The 20,275-nt window shown below is 43.0% G+C and overlaps 1 protein-coding gene across 2 annotated transcripts in view; it reads left to right on the forward strand.

The window, feature by feature from the left end:
- Positions 1 to 207: 207 nt before the first annotated feature.
- Positions 208 to 20,275, forward strand: part of LOC311138092 (CMP-N-acetylneuraminate-beta-galactosamide-alpha-2,3-sialyltransferase 2-like) — a 44,305-nt gene continuing 24,237 nt past the window's right edge. Inside the window, exon 1 of one of the 2 annotated variants that reach the window (XM_084172752.1) lies at positions 208 to 268. The gene's annotated coding sequence lies outside the window, so the exon portion shown is untranslated. Of the gene's footprint in view, positions 273 to 20,275 lie in introns of both variants that reach the window. The other variant, XM_084172753.1, reaches the window with a different exon arrangement.

Consider the following 20,275-nt stretch of genomic DNA (forward strand, 5'->3'; position numbering starts at 1 on the left):
AGAATGTTTTTGTGAGACTCATGGAAAAGTAACTCAAATAATGTAACTCCGACGTTAGGCTACCAAGGGAAAAGGAGTCAGTCGTAATTCCATAATAAACATTTTGCGTTTTTCAATGGCTATATCCAAAACATCCACGCACGCGCGAGCGCTCGCACACGAAATTGGAGGCAGGGCAAATAAGCACCCCGACCCCATGTACCTTCTGATCATGCGTTACCAAAAACAGTTAGGCTACTCACGCTGCTGAGCTGTCGTCCCGCACTATGTAAGTATGTCTTCTTTTCATGTGATTATTTGCCTTTGTAGAAATGACTCAAAAACGGGAAAGACGTGGTATCGACTGTGTTATGTAGCCATCCTACCAAGAAAAGGGTAGAACGTTTGCATACAAAGTTACAATGTATCAACTTTGAGTTGCACGTAGCCTACTTACTATAATACATTTTTTCGAAATCGTATATCGCCTATAAACTATAGGTATAGTTTCATTAGATTTTTCAAAAAGTATCCGCCCTAGAAACGCTATGGGAGATAGTCAACTGCATAGAAGTTAGGGGAAACCCGCTATGTGAATGAAGTGTTCGTAAAAGTTGTCTTCGAGGATCTTGAAAATAACGTTGTGAAAATTGTAACAAAGTTATACGACATCGTGCTGTAGTTGCGGAAACAATATTTTGTGTAATCCCCCCGCTGTTTAGTGGTACACAAAAAACGAACAGATCCACCGAGGTATCTCGAAGGAAGTGAAATGAGATTAGCACATGGCCCATGAACAAATGACTACAATGGAATAATCTGTGTTAAATAGAGCCGTTATTTATTATGAGTTTATTACGTAGTGTCAGAGGCGTCACCATCCTGTTTTTTTTTTTTTGTCAGAGAGACGCGCTGTTTACACACACAGTTTTTTCCCCCATACTCAGCACTGGAGTCACTGCAGAATTTATATTAATGTAAACACTAGTGATACTGTATGTTGGTGAATTGTTTACATCATTCAGGCTGATTCTTAAAAGAAGTGCACAATCAAAACAACTGCAAGAAGAGTTAAAGGAAGTGCTCTTCTAGCTCTTCTTCCTACACAAAAGAAGAGCGCTGCACTATAAAAAGGAACAGACCCTTGGCTTGAATCTACCCAAGTCATGGTTCTCAAGTCCATTCACTACTCATCAGCAATGCATGCAAGGTAGCTGCTTTTAGCAAGGAAAGCCATAGTATTTAATCTATCCACACCAACTATGGCCCATTGTGGAAGACCCATATGTTCTGTGCTCATGTAACATATAGTGACTTGTCATAACAAAAATGAGAGGAGGTGGCTGGTGAATGGTATTGTGCCTATTGTTATATATGTACAACCAGAGGGTCCTTTTACTATGGACTAAGCACATCACAAAGTAGCAGCTGTTACATTCCTCTAGTCATGGGATGTTGGGCTGCTGCTGGAGGGGATGGTTGGTTGCAAGTAATATTTCCAATTTGAGTGGACTGCTCGTGCTTTCCTGTATTTGGAAGAGGAAGTCCCCGCTCTGTCTTTTGAGTGTAGTCTATACAGACACATCTGCAGGAAACCAAGACCTACAGTTGAAGTTGGAAGTTTACATACACCTTAGCCAAATACATTTAAACTCAGTTTTTCACAATTCCTGACATTTAATCCTAGTAAATATTCCATGTCTTAGGTCAGTTAGGATCACCACTTTATTTTAAGAATGTGAAATGTCAGAATAATAGTAGAGAGTGATTTATTTCAGCTTTTATTTATTTCATCACATTCCCAGTGGGTCAGAAGTTTACATACACTCAATTAGTATTTGGTAGCATTGCCTTTAAATTGTTTAACTTGGGTCAAACGTTTCGGGTAGCATTCCACAAGCTTCCCACAATTAGTTGGGTGAATTTTGGCCCATTCCTCCTGACAGAGCTGGTGTAACTGTGTCAGGTTTGTAGGCCTCCTTGCTCGCACACGCTTTTTCAGTTCTGCCCACACATTTTCTATAGGATTGAGGTCAGGGCTTTGTGATGGCCACTCCAATACCTTGACTTTGTTGTCCTTAAGCCATTTTGCCACAACTTATGGTCATTATGGCCAAACAGTTCTATTTTTGTTTCATCAGACCAGAGTACATTTCTCCAAAAAGTACGATCTTTGTCCCCATGTACAGTTGCAAACCGTAGTCTGCCTTTTTTATGGCGGTTTTGGAGCAGTGGCTTCTTCCTTGCTGAGCGGCCTTTCAGGTTATGTCGATATAGGACTTGTTTTACTGTGGATATAGATACTTTTGTACCTGTTTCCTCCAGCATCTTCACAAGGTCCTTTGCTATTGTTCTGGAATTGAACTCGTCTCCTTCCTGAGCGGTATGACGGCTGTGTGGTCCCATGGTGTTTATACTTGCGTACTATTGTTTGTACAGATGAACGTGGTACCTTCAGGCGTTTGGAAATTTCTCCCAAGGATGAACCAGACTTGTGGAGGTCTATATATTTTTTTCTAAGGTCTTGGCTGATTTCTTTTGATTTTCCCATGATGTCAAGCAAAGAAGCACTGAGTTTGAATGTAGGCCTTGAAATACATCCACAGGTACACCTCCAATTGACTTAAATTATGTCAATTAGCCTATCAGAAGCTTCTAAAGCCATGACATAATTTTCTGTTTAAAGGCACAGTGAACTTAGTGTATGTAAACTTCTGACCCACTGGAATTGTGATACAGTGAATTATAAGTGAAATAAACAATTGTTGGAAAAATTACTTGTGTCATGCACAAAGTAGATGTCCTAACCGACTTGCCAAAACTATAGTTTTTTAACAAGAAATTTGTGGAGTGGTTGAAAAACGAGTTTGAATGTCTCCAACCTAAGTGTATGTAAACCTCCAACTTCAACTGTATGTTGCCCCTGCCCCACCCGCCTAAAAGATAACAACCGTCTCCGTCACCCTCTTGAAGCTCTCCCCTAAATGCCGACAGACACCACCCCTGATTGGCTGTAGCATGCCACAGGAAAAACCAGGCACTTGCATTTACTCAGCTCGGCTTCTAGTCTAAATCTTCTAAGAGGGGATTTGTTGTTCTTGTTTATCCCCTTCCTCAGCTCTCATTTTTGATTGTTTACTTTAATTCTTTGAAAATGTTGGACCTACCCTTATATTTCCCCCTAAGTTGCCAGTTTGACTTGAGTGAAGTTAAGAGACTCCTTTTACAGAACTCACAGAGCTCACTTAACTACATTTTGTAATGCAAAGTCAGACACAAAGGTTCCCCCCCACTGAATTTTTTATTTTATTTATTTTATTTTTTCCCCCCCACCTTTATTTAACCAGGTAAGCTAGTTGAGAACAAGTTCTCATTTACAACTGCGACCTGGCCAAGATAAAGCAAAGCAGTGCGATTAAAAACAACAACAACAACACAGAGTTACATATGGAATAAACAAAAACGTACAGTCAATAACACAATAGAAAATAGAAAATCTATATACAGTGTGTGCAAATGTAGTAAGTTATGGAGGTAAGGCAATAAAATGGCCATAGTGCAAAATAATTACAATTTAGTATTAACACTGTAGTGATAGATGTGCAGAAGATGATGTGCAAATAGAGATACTGGGGTGCAAATGTGCAAAATAAATAACAATGTAAATAACAATATGGGGATGAGGTAGTTGGGTGGGCTAATTACAGATGGGCTGTGTACAGGTACAGTGATCGGTAAGCTGCTCTGACAACTGATGCTTAAACTTAATGAGGGAGATAAGTGTCTCCAGCTTCAGAAATGTTTGTATTTCGTTCCAGTCATTTGCAGCAGAGAACTGGAAGGAATGGCGGCCAAAGGAGGTGTTGGCTTTGGGGATGACCAGTGAGATATACAATGGGGGAAAAAAGTATTTAGTCAGCCACCAATTGTGCAAGTTCTCCCACTTAAAAAGATGAGAGGCCTGTAATTTTCATCATAGGTACACGTCAACTATGACAGACAAAATGAGAAAAAATTATCCAGAAAATCACATTGTAGGATTTTTAATGAATTTATTTGCAAATTATGGTGGAAAATAAGTATTTGGTCAAAAACAAAAGTTTCTCAATACTTTGTTATATGCCCTTTGTTGGCAATGACACAGGTCAAACGTTTTCTGTAAGTCTTCACAAGGTTTTCATACACTGTTGCTGGTATTTTGGCCCATTCCTCCATGCAGATCTCCTCTAGAGCAGTGATGTTTTGGGGCTGTCGCTGGGCAACACGGACTTTCAACTCCCTCCAAAGATTTTCTATGGGGTTGAGATCTGGAGACTGGCTAGGCCACTCCAGGACCTTGAAATGCTTCTTACGAAGCCACTCCTTTGTTGCCCGGGCGGTGTGTTTGGGATCATTGTCATGCTGAAAGACCCAGCCACGTTTCATATTCAATGCCCTTGCTGATGGAAGGAGGTTTTCACTCAAAATTTCACGATACATGGCCCCATTCATTCTTTCCTTTACACGGATCAGTTGTCCTGGTCCCTTTGCAGAAAAACAGCCCCAAAGCATGATGTTTCCACCCCCATGCTTCACAGTAGGTATGGTGTTCTTTGGATGCAACTCAGCATTCTTTGTCCTCCAAACACGACGAGTTGAGTTTTTACCCAAAAGTTCTATTTTGGTTTCATCTGACCATATGACATTCTCCCAATCCTCTTCTGGATCATCCAAATGCACTCTAGCAAACTTCAGACGGGCCTGGACATGTACTGGCTTAAGCAGGGGGACACGTCTGGCACTGCAGGATTTGAGTCCCTGGCGGCGTAGTGTGTTACTGATGGTAGGCTTTGTTACTTTGGTCCCAGCTCTCTGCAGGTCATTCACTAGGTCCCCCGTGTGGTTCTGGGATTTTTGCTCACCGTTCTTGTGATCATTTTGACCCCACGGGGTGAGATCTTGTGTGGAGCCCCAGATTGAGGGAGATTATCAGTGGTCTTGTATGTCTTCCATTTCCTAATAATTGCTCCCACAGTTGATTTCTTCAAACCAAGCTGCTTACCTATTGCAGATTCAGTCTTCCCAGCCTGGTGCAGGTCTACAATTTTGTTTCTGGTGTCCTTTGACAGCTCTTTGGTCTTGGCCATAGTGGAGTTTGGAGTGTGACTGTTTGAGGTTGTGGACAGGTGTCTTTTATACTGATAACAAGTTCAAACAGGTGCCATTAATACAGGTAACGAGTGGAGGACAGAGGAGCCTCTTAAAGAAGAAGTTACAGGTCTGTGAGAGCCAGAAATCTTGCTTGTTTGTAGGTGACCAAATACTTATTTTCCACCATAATTTGCAAATAAATTCATTAAAAATTCTACAATGTGATTTTCTGGATTATTTTTTCTCAATTTGTCTGTCATAGTTGACGTGTACCTATGATGAAAATTACAGGCCTCTCTCATCTTTTTAAGTAGGAGAACTTGCACAATTGGTGGCTGACTAAATACTTTTTTCCCCCACTGTACCTGCTGGAGCGCATACTACGGGTGGGTGTTGCTATGGTGACCAATGAGCTAAGATAAGGCAGGGATTTGCCTAGAAGTGATTTATAGATGACCTGGAGCCAGTGGGTTTGGTGACGAATATGTAGTGAGGGCCAGCCAACGAGAGCGTACAGGTCACAATGGTGGGTAGTATATGGGGCTTTGGTGACAAAACGGATGGCACTGTGATAGACTATATCTAATTTGCTGAGTTGACATCGTCGAAATCAAGGATCGGTAGGATAGTCAGTTTTACGAGGGCATGTTTAGCAGCATGAGTGAAGGAGGCTTTGTTGTGAAACAGGAAGCCGATTCTAGATTTAACTTTGGATTGGAGATGCTTAATGTGAGTCTGGAAGGAGAGTTTACAGTCTAACCAGACACCTAGGTATTTGTAGTTGTCCACATATTCTAAGTCTGAGCCGCCGAGAGTAGTGATTCTAGTCAGGCGGGTGCAAGCAGCGTTCGATTGAAGAGCATGCTTTTAGTTTTACTAGCGTTTAAGAGCAGTTGGAGGCCACGAAAGGAGTGTTGTATGGCATTGAAGCTTGTTTGGAGGTTTGTTAATGCATTGTCAAATGAAGGGCCAGATGTATACAAAATGGTGTCGTCTGCGTAGAGGTGGATCTGAGAGTCACCAGCAGCAAGAGCGACATCATTGATATATACAGAGAATAGAGTCAGCCCGAGAATTGAACCCTGTGGCACCCCCATAGAGACTGCCAGAGGTCCAGACAACAGGCCCTCTGATTTGACACATTGAACTCTATCTGAAAGGTAGTTGGTGAACCAGGCGAGGCAGTCAGTTGAGAAACCAAGGCTATTTAGTCTGCCAATAAGAATGCGGTGATTGACAGAGTCAAAAGCCTTGGCCAGGTCGATGAAGACGGCTGCACAGTACTGTCTTTTATCAATCGCGGTTGTTATATCGTTTAGGACCTTGAGCGTGGCTGAGGTGCACCCATGACCAGCTCGGAAACCAGATTGCATAGCGGAGAAGTTACGGTGGGATTCGAAGTGGTTGGTTATCTGTTTGTTAACTTGGCTTTCAAATACTTTCGAAAGGCAGGGTAGGATGGATATAGGTCTGTAACAGTTTGGATCTAGAGTGTCACCACCTTTGAAGAGGGGGATGACCGTGGCAGCTCTCCAATCTCAGACGAAGTTGCAGCGGATGGTGCAGAGCTGGTGGCCGGGGTAGGGGTAGCCAGGTGGAAAGCATGGCTACCCCTACCTCAATTATCGTAGATTTACCGGCGGTGACAGTGTTTCCTAGCCTCAGTGCAGTGGGTAGCTGGGAGGAGGTGCTTTTATTCTCCATGGACTTTAGTGTCCCAAAACTTTTTGGAGCTAGTGCTACAGGATGCACATTTCTGTTTGAAAAAGCTAGCCTTTGCTTTCCTAACTGATTGTGTATATTGGTTCCTTACTTCCCTGAAAAGTTGCATATCGTGGGGGCTGTTCGATGCTAATGCAGTACGCCGCAGGATGTTTTTGTGCTGGTCAAGTCAGGGGTGAACCAAGGGCTATATCTGTTCTTAGTTCAGAATTTTTTGAATGGGGCATGCTTATTTAAGATGGAGAATAAAGCACTTTTGAAGAACATCCAGGCATCCTCTACTGATGGAATGAGGTCAATATCCATCCAGGATACCCGGGCCAGGTCAATTAGAAAGGCCTGCTCGCTGGAGTGTTTTAGGGAGCGTTTGACAGTGATGAGACCGCGGACCCATTACGGACGCAGGCAATGAGGCAGTGATCGCTGAGATCCTGGTTGAAGACAGCGGAGGTGTATTTAGAGGGTAAATTAGTCAGGATGATATCTATAAGGGTGCCCATGTTTACGGATTTAGGGTTGTACCTGGTAGGTTCCTTGATAATTTGTGTGAGATTGAGGGCATCTAGTTTAGATTGTAGGACGGCCGGGGTGTTAAGCATATCCCAGGTTAGGTCACAAGTAGTACGAACTCTGAGGATAGATGGGGGGCAAGCAATTCACATATGGTGTCTAGGGCACAACTGGGGGCTTAGGGGGGTCTGTAGCAAGCGGCAACAGTGAGAGACTTATTTCTGGAAAGGTGGATTTTTAGAAGTAGAAGCTCAAACTGTTTGGGCACAGACCTGGATAGTATGATAGAGCTCTGCAGGCTATCTCTACAGTAGATTGCAACTCCGCCCCCTTTGGCAGTTATATCAAGACAGAAAATGTTGTAGTTTGGGATAGACATTTCTGAATTTTTGGTGGCCTTCCTAAGCCAGGATTCAGACACTGCTAGAACATCAGGGTTGGCAGAGTGTGCTAACGCAGTGAATAACTCAAACTTGGGGAGGGGGCTTCTGATGTTAACATGCAAGAATCCAAGGCTTTTACGGTTACAGAAGTCAACAAATGATAGCGCCTGGGGAGTAGGAGTGATACTGGGGGCTACAGGGCCTGGGTTAACCTCTACATCACCAGAGGAACAGAGGAGGAATATAATAAGTATACGGCTAAAGGCTTTAAGAACTGGTCTGCTAGTGCGTTGGGTACAGAGAATAAACGGGGCAGATTTCCGGGCGTTGTAGAATAGATTCAGGGCATTATGTACAGACAAGGATATGGAAGGATATGAGTACAGTGGAGGTACACCTAAGCATTGGGTAACGATGAAAGAGATAGCATCACTGGAGGTACCGATCTAGCCGCTCTCCGCGTGTATGGGGGGGTGGGACAAAGAAGCTATCTGAGGCAGGTTGAGCGGGACTGGGGGCTCTACAGTGAAATAGTACAATAACAACTAACCCAAACAGCAATAGGCAAGGCATATTGACATGGGAGAGAGGCATAACGCAATCACAGGTGTTATTCGAGAGGGCTAAGACAACAACTGGTAATGGTGATGAAAGTTTGGGCTGAGGCTAAACAGATAAACAGGATGGGGGACTGTGTAAAGGAACAGTCCAGCGGGCATCAGATGTGTAGCTGAGTGATCATAAGGTCCAGTGAACAGCAATAGGTAAGTCCGGGAGCAGTTCTTAGGCTGCTACAGCACAGGCGAGAAGGAGGCACGGCTGTTGATTGCGCGTGCTAGTGGGACGGTGCTAGCAGATGGATCTTCGTGGTCGTCGCAATGGGAAGCCTGTAGAAACCACATCAGACGATTACGTCGGCAGACCAGTCGTGATGGATCGGCGGGGCTCCGTGTCGACACTAGGAGGTCCCGTCCGGTTGACAGAAAGGTGGATAGCCGGGAGATGGGCCTGGCTCAAGGCTAACTGGTGCTAGCTTCGGGACAAGTGGTGATTAGCCAACAACAACATCCATTCGGTTGCAGCTAGCTAGTTGTGATGATCCGGTGTTAAGGTCCAGTGATTCAGTGATTCCGGCAGAAAATCCGAAATGCTCTGGGTCGATAGCACGCTGTGCAGACTGGCCGATAATTGTCCAGGCTAGAGCTGGCTGGTAGGTAGTGCAAGCCACGACAGTGGTGAAGAACGCTAATGGTGGCTAATAGCAATAGATAATAGCAAGTAGCTAGTTAGCTGGCTAGTTTCAGCCGTCGGTTCTTGATAAAAGGTATGAAGAAATAATAGAATCCGTTCCACATTGGGTGAGGCGGGTTGCAGGAAAGTATATTTAGTTAAGGATGGAAAGTGAGATAGAGAAATATATACGAAAAAAACAAAAAAACAGGCTATTTACACAAAGACACAACATAATACACGACCGCACTGCTATGCTATGAATTCGGAAGTTGCTTGGCTAAGACCCCTGTGAACCAATGCAACTTAATATTGTCGGTAGAGCACAGTTGTGGGTTTCTGGTTTCAGTAATGTGAGAGTCAGAAACTTTTTCCATTGGCTCCAGGCTTTGTCCAGTAGTGATGCATGGGTAAAAATCACTGGGGAAGCCAATCCCAGGAAAAAAGCCATATTACAACCTATGTGTTGTGATTAGGCTTGGGCGGTGTACAGTATACCGGGGTATTTGGAAATAACCACGGGATGGTTTTTCAATAGTGTTGAAACTATTACGTTATTCAATAAATGTTCATATTTGTAGCTACTTAAGTAAATACCTGCGGTAAACTTCGCAATACGTTAGGAGATAAAGCAGACCGCGTTCTTCATTTCACCCGTCACATTATTTAACATTATGAAGCTTACCGTAGTTGCCCAGAACAGTTGAACAGTGTTTGTAAATAGCACAATGGGAGAAAGTGGGAGCAGGTAAGACCAGCTGTGTATTGAAAGGGTCACATTCTATATTGAAAGCTAACAGTGTTTTTTTTGCTTCAAGAGTGATCAGGGACGTGCAACTATGGTTTTCCTTCACAGAAAATACATTATCGGAAACATTCGCCAGAAAATAGCTTCATTTTCATCAGATGACAACAGAAATGAAACGCTATTTTTCTGACCACCATACGACCAACTGGTCATAATTCTGGCCACTGTCTTATGTGCTATATAATGTAGCCTACTGGTCATAGTTAAGACCTCATCATAACCTGGTAATGACCACCTGACTACAGCTTATTATCAAATCACATTTTATTGGTCACATACACATATTTAGCAGATGTTATTGCGGGTGTAGCGAAATGCTTGTGCTCCAACAGTGCAGTAGTATCTAACAATTCACAACAATACACACAAATCTAAAAGTAGAAGAATGGAATTAAGAAATATATAAATATTAGGACAAGCAATGTCGGAGTGGCATAGACTAAAATACAGTAGAATAGAATACAGTATATACAAAAATATGTAAACATTTATCACCTGTACTGACCTCGCCATCTGGATGATAGCGGGGTGAACAGGCCGTGGATTGGGTGGTTGATGTCCTTGATGATCTTTTTGGCCTTCCTGTGACATCGGGTACTGTAGGTGTCCTGGAGGGCAGGTAGTTTGCACCCGGTGATGCGTTGGGCAGACCGCACCACCCTCTGGAGAGCCCTGCATTTGCGGGCGGTGCAGTTGCCGTACCAGGCGATGATACAGCCCGACAGGATGCTCTCAATTGTGCATCTGTACATTTCTCCAGCCTCCTTAGGTTGAAGAGGCACTGTTGCGCCTTCTTCACCACACTGTCTGTGTGGGTGGACCATTTCAGATCGTCAGTGATGTGTACGCAGAGGAACTTGAAGCTTTCCACCTTCTCCCCTGCGGTCCCGTCAATGTGGATAGGGGCGTGCTCTCCACTGCTGTCTCGGCTGTTTCCTGAAGTCTATGATCAGCTCCATTGTTTTGTTGACGTTGAGTGAGAGGTTATTTTCCTGGCACCACTCTCCCAGGGCCCTCACCTCCTCCCTGTAGGCTGTCTCGTCATTGTTGGTAATCAGGCCTACTACCGTTGTGTCGTCAAACTTGATGATTGAGTTGGAGGCGTGCGTGGCCACTCAGTCGTGGGTGAACAGGGAGTACAGGAGGGGGCTGAGCATGCACTGTTGTCGGGCCCCTGTGTTGAGGATCAGCAAAGTGGAGGTGTTGTTTCCTACCTTCACCACCTGGGGGGCGGTCCGTCAGGAAGTCCAGGACCCAGTTGCACAGGGCGGGGTTCAGACCCAGGACCCTGAGCTTAATGATGAGCTTAGAGGGTACTATGGTGTTGAATGCTGAGCTATAGTCGATGAACAGCATTCTTACATAGGTATTCATCATCTATGGATCTATTTGGGCGGTAAGCAAATTGAAGGGGGTCTAGGGTGTCAGGTAAGGTAGAGGTGATATGATCCTTAACTAGCCTCTCAAAGCACTTCATGATGACAGAAGTGAGTGCTACGGGGCGATAGTCATTTAGTTCAGTTACCTTTGCTTTCTTGGGTACAGGAACAATGGTGGACATCTTGAAGCAAGTGGGGACAGCAGACTGGGATAGGGAGAGATTGAATATGTCCGTAAACACTCCAGCCAGCTGGTCTGCGCATGCTCTGAGGACGCGGCTAAGGATGCCGTCTGGGCCGGCGGACTTGCGAGGGTTAACACGCTTAAATGTCTTACTCACATCGGCTAGTGAGAAGGAGAGCCCACAGTCCTTGGGAGCGGGCTGTGTCGGTGGCACTGTGTTATCCTCAAAGCGGGAGAAGAAGGTGTTTAGCTTGTCCGGAAGCAAGACGTCGGTGTCCGCGACGTGGCTGGTTTTCCCTTTGTAGTCCGTGATTGTCTGTAGACCCTGCCATATACATCTCGTGTCTGAGCCGTTGAATTGCGACGCCACTTTGTCTCTGTACTGACGTTTTGCCTGTTTGATTGCCTTACGGAGGGAATAACTACACTGTTTGTATTCTGCCATATTCCCAGTCACCTTGCCATGGTTAAATGCAGTGGTTCGTGCTTTCAGTTTTGCGCGAATGCTGCCATCTATCCACGGTTTCTGGTTTGGGTAGGTTTTAATAGTCACGGTGGATACAACATCTCCTATACACTTCTTGATGAACTCTGTCACCGTATTCATCAATGTTATTCTCGGAGGCTACCCGGAACATATCTCAGTCCGCATGATCAAAACAATCTTGAAGCATGTATTCCAAATGGACAGACCAGCGTTGAATAGACCTTAGCACAGGTACTTCCTGTTTGAATTTCTGCCTATAGGAAGGGAGGAACAAAATGGAGTCGTGATCAGATTTGCTGAAGGGAGGGCGGGGGAGGGCCTTGTAGGCATTTCAAAAAGTTGAATAGCAATGGTCCAATATTTTCTCAGAGCGAGTACTACAGTCAATGTGTTGGTAGAACTTCGGTAGTGTTTTCCTAAAATTTGCTTTGTTAAAATCCCCAGCTACAATAAATGCGGCCTCAAGATATGTAGTTTGCATAAAGTCCAGTGTAGTTCTTTGAGGGCCGTCATGGTATCGGCTTGAGAGGGAATATACATGGCTGTGACTATAACCGAAGATAATTATCTTGGGAGGTAATACGGTCGGCATTTGATTGTGAGGTATTCTAGGTCAGGTGAACAAAAGGACTCGAGTTTCTATATGTTATCACACCATGAGTAGTTAATCATGAAACATACACCCCCGCCTTTCTTCTTCCCGGAGAGTTCTTTATTCCTGTCTGCGTGATGTACTGAGAACCCAGCTGACTGAATGGACGAAGACAGTATATCCAAAGAGAGCCATGTTTCCATGAAACAGAGTATGTTACAATCCCTGATGTCTCTCTGGAAGGAGATCCTCGCCCTGAGCTCGTCAACTTTATTATCCAGAGACTGAACATTAGCAAGTAATATACTCAGAAGCGGTGGATGGTGTGCACGCCTCCTGAGTCGGACTAGAAGTCCACTCAGAATACCTCTTCTCCGCAACGGCGTTTTGGATCAGCCTCTAGAATCAGTTCAATTGCCCTGGTAGGTACGAACAAAGGATTCAATTTGGGAAAGTTGTATTCCTGGTCGTAATGCTGGTGAGTTACCGCCGATCTGATATCCCAAAGTTTTTTTTAGGCTGTATGTAAAACCCAAAACAATTCTGGGCTAATAATGTAAGACATAACTCACAAAAAAACTAAATACTGCAAAGTTGCTTAGGAGCTAGAAGCAGAGCTGCCATATCTGTCGGCGCCATCTTTACCTACTGTAAAAAGTATTGCAGAGGAAAAAGTTGGACATTGAAAACAAAGGCTGCACGATATATCATTTCAGCATCGACATTGCGATGTATGCATCCGCAATAGTCACATCGCAGAACGTGCGATTTAGTAAGGTAAACATATATCAGTCTACAATATATATTTTTTGTAAATGTTAAACTAGCATTATATCTGTCTGATATAACGTAATTTACTCAGATTGATGGTTTATTGGACACATAGTTTATTATTATTTTAAACACAGAGTTGGTTGCTGCACGTGGTTGCCATGCAGGCTCTGCTTGCGCGTGACGAAATGTTGAGCGAGGAACAGGCAAAAAAGACCGAAATTGAGAATTTGGTTGCAAAAAGAAATGCACCGTCAATTATATGGAAATATTTTGGCTACAGACAGGATGATGTTGACCAAAAACAGGTACTTTGTCGAGAGAGCCTTGCAATTGTTGCCGCAACACGACCAATTTGTTCGATCATTTAAGGCGGCACCACAAATCTTCGTATGACTAGTGCAAAGCATCTCAATGCCCTCCAAAGCAAAAATCTATTTCGGATGCCTTTGCCAGTATTACACCATACGAGAAAGGTTCCAAATGGCAGAGAGAAATCACAGATTCAATAACATTTCACGTCACCAAAGACATGGTACCAATTAACACGGTTACCAAAGAGGGTTTTAAAAACATGATCCGGTCGCTTGACAAGCGGTATGTAATGCCATCACGCAACTATTTTTCTGAAGTTGCCATCCCAGAGTTGTATGAGAAATGCAAGGCACAAGTTGAAACAGAGCTGTCACAACTGCATTTTCCCCAGCGGATCATACAAGTGAGAACATCGCAACAGGGATGAGAAGAGTATTACATGAATACAATAGAACCATGGTGAATTAAACAGTGTATTAAATAATATAATAAATTAAACTACCCAAAATACGTCAAAAGGTAAAAAGTCATTTTCAGTTTCATTTTTTTATTTGAATTTTCCATGAAGATGCAGTTCCCTACAAAATTTACATTTAAATTTGAGTAATTTAGCAGACGCTCTTATCCAGAGCAACTTACAGTTAGTGAGTGCAAATCACCCCAATCATTCTAGAATAATTAATTATTCTCAAATAGAGCTTTTCAAGTCCTCTGGTGAAGTAATCCTGTATTTTTTCGCAGAAAAACAAAATATCGCAATGTCAGTTATTTCCAATATCGTGCAACCCTATTGAAAACATTGTTTATTACATTTCTATTTGTACCCGTAGTGACCAATTTAAAGTTTAAATCTACAAAATATTCTTACATTTTAAATAGTAAACTATTGGCATAAAACATCTGCATACAGTAATTGTTTCATAATTCACCCCCTGACATTACATGCATAGAAAGACTGGGACAAAGAGATGCGAGCCTACCAGACGAGCTAAATGCCTTTTATGCTCGCTTCAAGGCAAGCAACATTGAAGCATGCATGAGAGCACCAGCTGTTCCGGACGACTGTGTGATCACACTCTCCGTAGCCGATGTGAGCAAGACCTTTAAACAGTTCAACATTCACAGGCCGCGGGGCCAGACGGATTCAAGCAGGCAACCATGGTCCCTGTGCCCAAGAAAACGAAGGTAACCTGCCTAAATGACTACCGGCCCATAGCACTCAAGTCAGTAGCCATGAAGTGCTTTGAAAGGCGGATAATGACTCACATCAACACCATCATCCCGGAAACCCTAGATCCACTCCAATTCGCATACCGCCCCAACAGATCCACAGATGACGCAATCTCAATCGCACTCCACACTGCCCTTTCCCACCTGGACAGAAGGAACACCTTGTGAGAATGCTGTTCATTGTCTGCAGCTCAGCGTTCAACACCATAGTGCCCCACAAAGCTCATCACTAAGCTAAGGACCCTGGGACTAAACACCTCCCTCTGCAACTGGATCCTGGACTTCCTGACGGGCCGCCCCCAGGTGGTAAGGGTAGGCAACAACACATCTGCCATGCTGATCCTCAACACGGGGGCCCCTCAGGGGTGTGTGCTTAGTCCCCTCCTGTACTCCCCGTTCACCCACGACTGCGTGGCCAAGCACGACTCCAACACCATCATCAAGTTTGCTGACAACACAATAGTGGTAGGCCTGATCACCGACAACGATGAGACAGCCTAAAGGAAAGAGGTCAGAGACCTGGCAGTGTGGTGCCAGGACAACAACCTCTCCCTCAATGTGAGCAAGACAAAGGAGCTGATCGTGGACTACAGGAGAAGGAGGGCCGAACATGTCCCCATTCACATCGACAGGGCTGTAGTGGAGCGGGTCGAGAGTTTCAAATTCAGAAATACTTCGGTTGTGCAAACCCACAGTTTCATCAGCTGTCCGGATGGCTGGTCTCAGACGATCCCGCAGGTAAAGAAGCCGGATGTGGAGGTCCTGGGCTGGCGTGGTTACACGTGGTCTGCGGTTGTGAGGCCAGTTGGACATACTGCCAAATTCTGGAGGCTTTTAGTATAGAAATGAACATTAAATTCTCTGGCAACAGCTCTGGTGGATATTCCTGCAGTCAGTATGCCAGTTGCATGCTTCCTCAACTTGAGACATCTGTAGCGTTGTGACAAAACTGTACATTTTAGACTGGCCTTTTTATTGTCCCCAGCACAAGGTGCACCTGTGTAATGATCTTTCTGTTTAATCAGCGTCTTGATATGCCACACCTGTCAGGTGGATGGATTATCTTGGCAAATGAGAGATGCTCACTAACGGGATGTAAACAAATTCGTGCAAAACATTTTAGAGAAATACACTTTGTGTGTATGGAACATTTCTGGGATCTTTGATTTCAGCTCATGAAACATGGGACCAACACTTTACCTCTTGCGTTCATATTTTTGTTCAGTGTAGATGACACCTGTTTTTCTAAGAGCGTAACATCAGGCAATCATGGGCAGCTGAATAGCATGTCTCTTGGGGAATCCAGTCTCATTGAGACCTGATGTAGAGATTTTTTTTTTTACGCTCATCATCATATCTAGTACAAACCTAGCTCTTACAAAGCTGGCTGGCTAGTAGGAATCAATACACAATGAAGATCAGAGTATCAAACAGAAAAAAACACATTTTGCACACAACTTTACTATGGATTTAAGGAGTGGTGGTGCTGCTCTCTCCTTTACCTGGTATGTGGCGCAGTGGAGGCTGCTGAGGAGAGGACGGCTCATAATAATGGCTGGCATGGAGTGAATGGAAAGGTATCAAACGCATGAAAACCATGTTTGATACCATTCCATTCACTCCATTCCGGCCATTATAATGAGCCGTCCTCCCCTCAGCAGCCTCCACAGATGTGTCAGAATAGGTCACTGGTAACTGAGTGGGTGGCCAAGCACTGCTGTAGATTCCATGCATCAGGTCATTGACATGTTTCAGGAACTGAAAAGACCGAGCCAAATCATGATTAACCATTACCTAAGGTCTTCACTAAATTAAACTTAGCCTAGCAAGTACATTGTCTATGTTGCCCATCAGCAATCTGACAGTCAGTCAGACATATGGAGAGATAGACAGCAAAACATAGGCTATTTACATTTCTTAATCAGCCGGCTGGATAACTACTGTACTCCTTCCCTTTGTTCCTTCCTCCATCCTTCTAGAAGATTCCTGCAAAAACAGAGAATCAAGAATTGAAAAAGGCAGTTGAGTGTTGTAACGTTAGAATGAGTGTTGAGGGGGAGCAGGGATAGGCAAAATGTATTGTCAGATACAAAATATACAAGGATCCCTGATGAATCAAGAAAAACTTCACCTCCATATTGAGGGGTACATTTCAAGAATTAGGCTAGCTTAAAATGTCTCTCTCACTGACACACACACACACACACACACACACACACACACACACACACACACAATCAATGTTTCCTATGTGTATTCATCAACCATCTCTCTCGCTCTCTCACACACACACACAGTAGCTAGCATGACACAATGTTGACATGATCACAATCTTTTATAAGTTGTGATCATCTCTCTCTCCCTCTCTGTCGCTCTCACACACACACACACAGAGAGAGAGAACACACATTTACTGTCATTAACTAAACAGATCAAAATGTAAAAACGTTAGCTAGCTAGCTACAACAGGTAAAAATGAAAACTTACTAAGTCCATGGAGGATTTGCCAGAGAGCTAACGTTAGCTAGCTAAAATTAGCCAGCTAGCAAAACGTTCCTTGACGCTCTTCTCCCCAACAAACTGGCACTTTACTTACAAAAGTAAAACAAGAATGCAGGAAAACAGGGACTACCATTTAGTAGTCAAATCTTTAAAAAATATAATCCGTAAATTTCAAGAAACTATGTTGTTTCCCAGAGGTGTTGTGTAGTTTACTGGGTGCTTTGTCCCAACGTGCCGTATGGAATGTTGATGCAAGCAGGCTGCCTGCAAGCAAAGAACTATTGCTGTGGGAGGCACAGATTCCAATCCAAGTTTTAGCTACCTCCTTTTTATTTTGTACCCCATGTTTTATTTTTATATATATATATACATACACACACACATACATACATACATACATACATACATACATACATACATACATACAAACACATACATATCCTTTTTTTTAAAAATATATTCCCCTTTATTACTTTCCAACACCACCACCCTTTCCCTAATAGGAGTAAACTAGTGAACAACAATGCTTAGGCCTCTACTTCCAGCTTATACTTACTATATACATTTTATGGACACAGTCAATTTGACAATAATTCTATTTTGTTTGTTTTTACTCCTGAACTTCCTCTACTTCTCCGATCATTTTCATGATGTCCATCCGGTTTGCTTCTATATGCCATATCTTTCTAACTGTGATCTTTCACAAAAGCTCCCAACCTACAACCTATATACTTATTATGGACACAGTATGCTTACATTATTAGTTATCTTGTTATTAGTTGTTGTTAGTTGTTATTAGTCCCATCCTTCAACTCCATTTAACCCCTCCCATCTATCTCTTAACACCATCCATATAGGATTTCTATTTGCCATATATTTTTCAACTGTACTGTGATGTTTTACAAAAGTTCTGAACCTTTCTATTCTCATTGTTTCTACAGATTGTAAATTGAAAATAAACATTTTTGCTAAAAGTATTATTATATTATTGATCGATTTGACTATGACTTTTCAGATCACCCAGTAATGCTATCTGCAAGGTTAGCTCCAGGTAAATATTGCAATCCTTTAGCCATTCCTGGACCTGTGTCCAAAAACAAGCTACCAATGGACTGTACCAAAACAAATGATCTAATGATTCTGTCTCTTCGCAGCAAAATCTGCAGAGCTGGGAAGATTGTATCCCCCATATAAATAACATTCTATTGGTAGCAAGAATTTTATATAATAATTTAAATTGAAAGATTCTAAGTTTTGAATCCGGTGTCGTTTTGCATCAGTTCATAAACACTATGCCATGGGATCGGTACGTCAGAAATCTCTTCCCAACTATTTTGCAATCTATATGGGACGGCTGTCAATCCTTTGGTCCTTAAATGAAAAAAAATGAAACTGGTATACTTTTTTATTTATCACAGTTTTCTTTAACTAATTATGTTCTTTAATGCAAGGCCGACAGACAAGTTCCTTACTTTCTCCCCCTTCCACTTTCCTCTTCCATTTTTGCAGTAAGGCTGCAATTATTTGGTTGTAATTTTGGGTAGAGCAGACATATCCATATGTTTTTGTTAGCCTACCTCCTTATTTAGCTACTGAAAGTAAAATAAAATTACTGCACGCGTTGTCGATGACTTGGGTATTTCATCACCTGCCGAATAAAAACGTAAAATGACCCTACTCCTGAAAAAGTTAATCGGCCGGATAAGCTGAAGTGAACTCGGCCTGAGTACCATTAGCCGGAGCCCAGAGTAATATTATTCTGCCTGACTCTGGGAAAAGCTTGGCCCGCAAGAAGCCCCCCAAGTCAGAGTCCCCCGAGTCTCAAACTGAATAGACCCGAGCCCAGAGTGTTGACTGGGTACAATATGCCACGAGACCCTAACCCGCTTTGTTGTGGTCTGCCAGCTGTTGTTTGCCAAGTGTGCTAAGCTGAATCATGCAGCCCCTGCTGAAAAATAACATTACTCCAATTGTAATAATTGTAATGGTTCTAGTGTCTTCTATGCAATGGGTGTAGGGCCCACAAACACTATGCACATGTTTATATAGATTGGTGTCTATTAATTGAGTAGCTTTTAGATAACTGGTCAGTAGTTCAATCAGATTTCAACCAAAAACCAGATATCAACCAAAATAAGACATATTTTTCATGATGTCAAAAAGTTATGTGATGATTGTGAGGCGCTATACAAATTCGACAGTCAAAAGATGTGGACTTCAAATAGGCCTATGGCACGTCAAGGGAACTGTAGCCTTCAGATGGGTTAAATGGAAACTGAATTCTGGACACTGACTAAATATACATCCAAGCCGAACTGAAATCTTATCAGATCTTGGGTCGTTTTCACAGCTTTCAATTTCCTTACAACCGGTCAAATTGTCATGCACAGAAAATCTTTCCTTAAAAAAAAAAAAAATGTTTTAATTGTATTTTCTCCCCGGTCCATAACGTCTTTGCTCCATAAAAGAAGCAGAGATGACAGAACTTTACAAATGTTAACTAGATTGAAGCAGTCATTCTATAAATGTATGACATTCTGGTGAGCAAGGGTTTATTAAGTCTTCTAGGACAACATGCACTGAGTGTATGGGATGCTGGCCCATGTTGACTCCAATGCTTCCCACAGTTGTGTCAAGTTGGCTAGATGTCATTTGGGTGGTGGACCATTCTTGATACACACAGGAAACTGTTGAGCGTGAGAAACCCAGCAGCGTTGCAGTTCTTGTCACAAATCGGTGCACCTGGCACTTAACTACCATACCCCGTTCAAAGGCACTTAAATCTGTTGTCTTGCCCATTTATCCTCTGAATGGCACACATACACAATCCATGTCTCAATGCTTAAAAATCCTTCTTTAACCTGTCTTCTCCCCTTCATCTACACTGATTTGAAGTGGATTTAACAGGTGACATCAATAGGGATCATAGCTTTCACCTGGATTCAACTGGTCAGTCTGTCATGGAAAGAGCAGGTGTCCTTAATGTTTTGTACACTCAGTGTATAATGGAAGAAGAGAAGCTGCATGTGTCTAATTATAGACAAATTGACTAA

Source organism: Coregonus lavaretus (genome assembly GCF_964263955.1).
Source record: "Coregonus lavaretus genome assembly, chromosome: 12".
NCBI lineage: Eukaryota > Metazoa > Chordata > Actinopteri > Salmoniformes > Salmonidae > Coregonus > Coregonus lavaretus.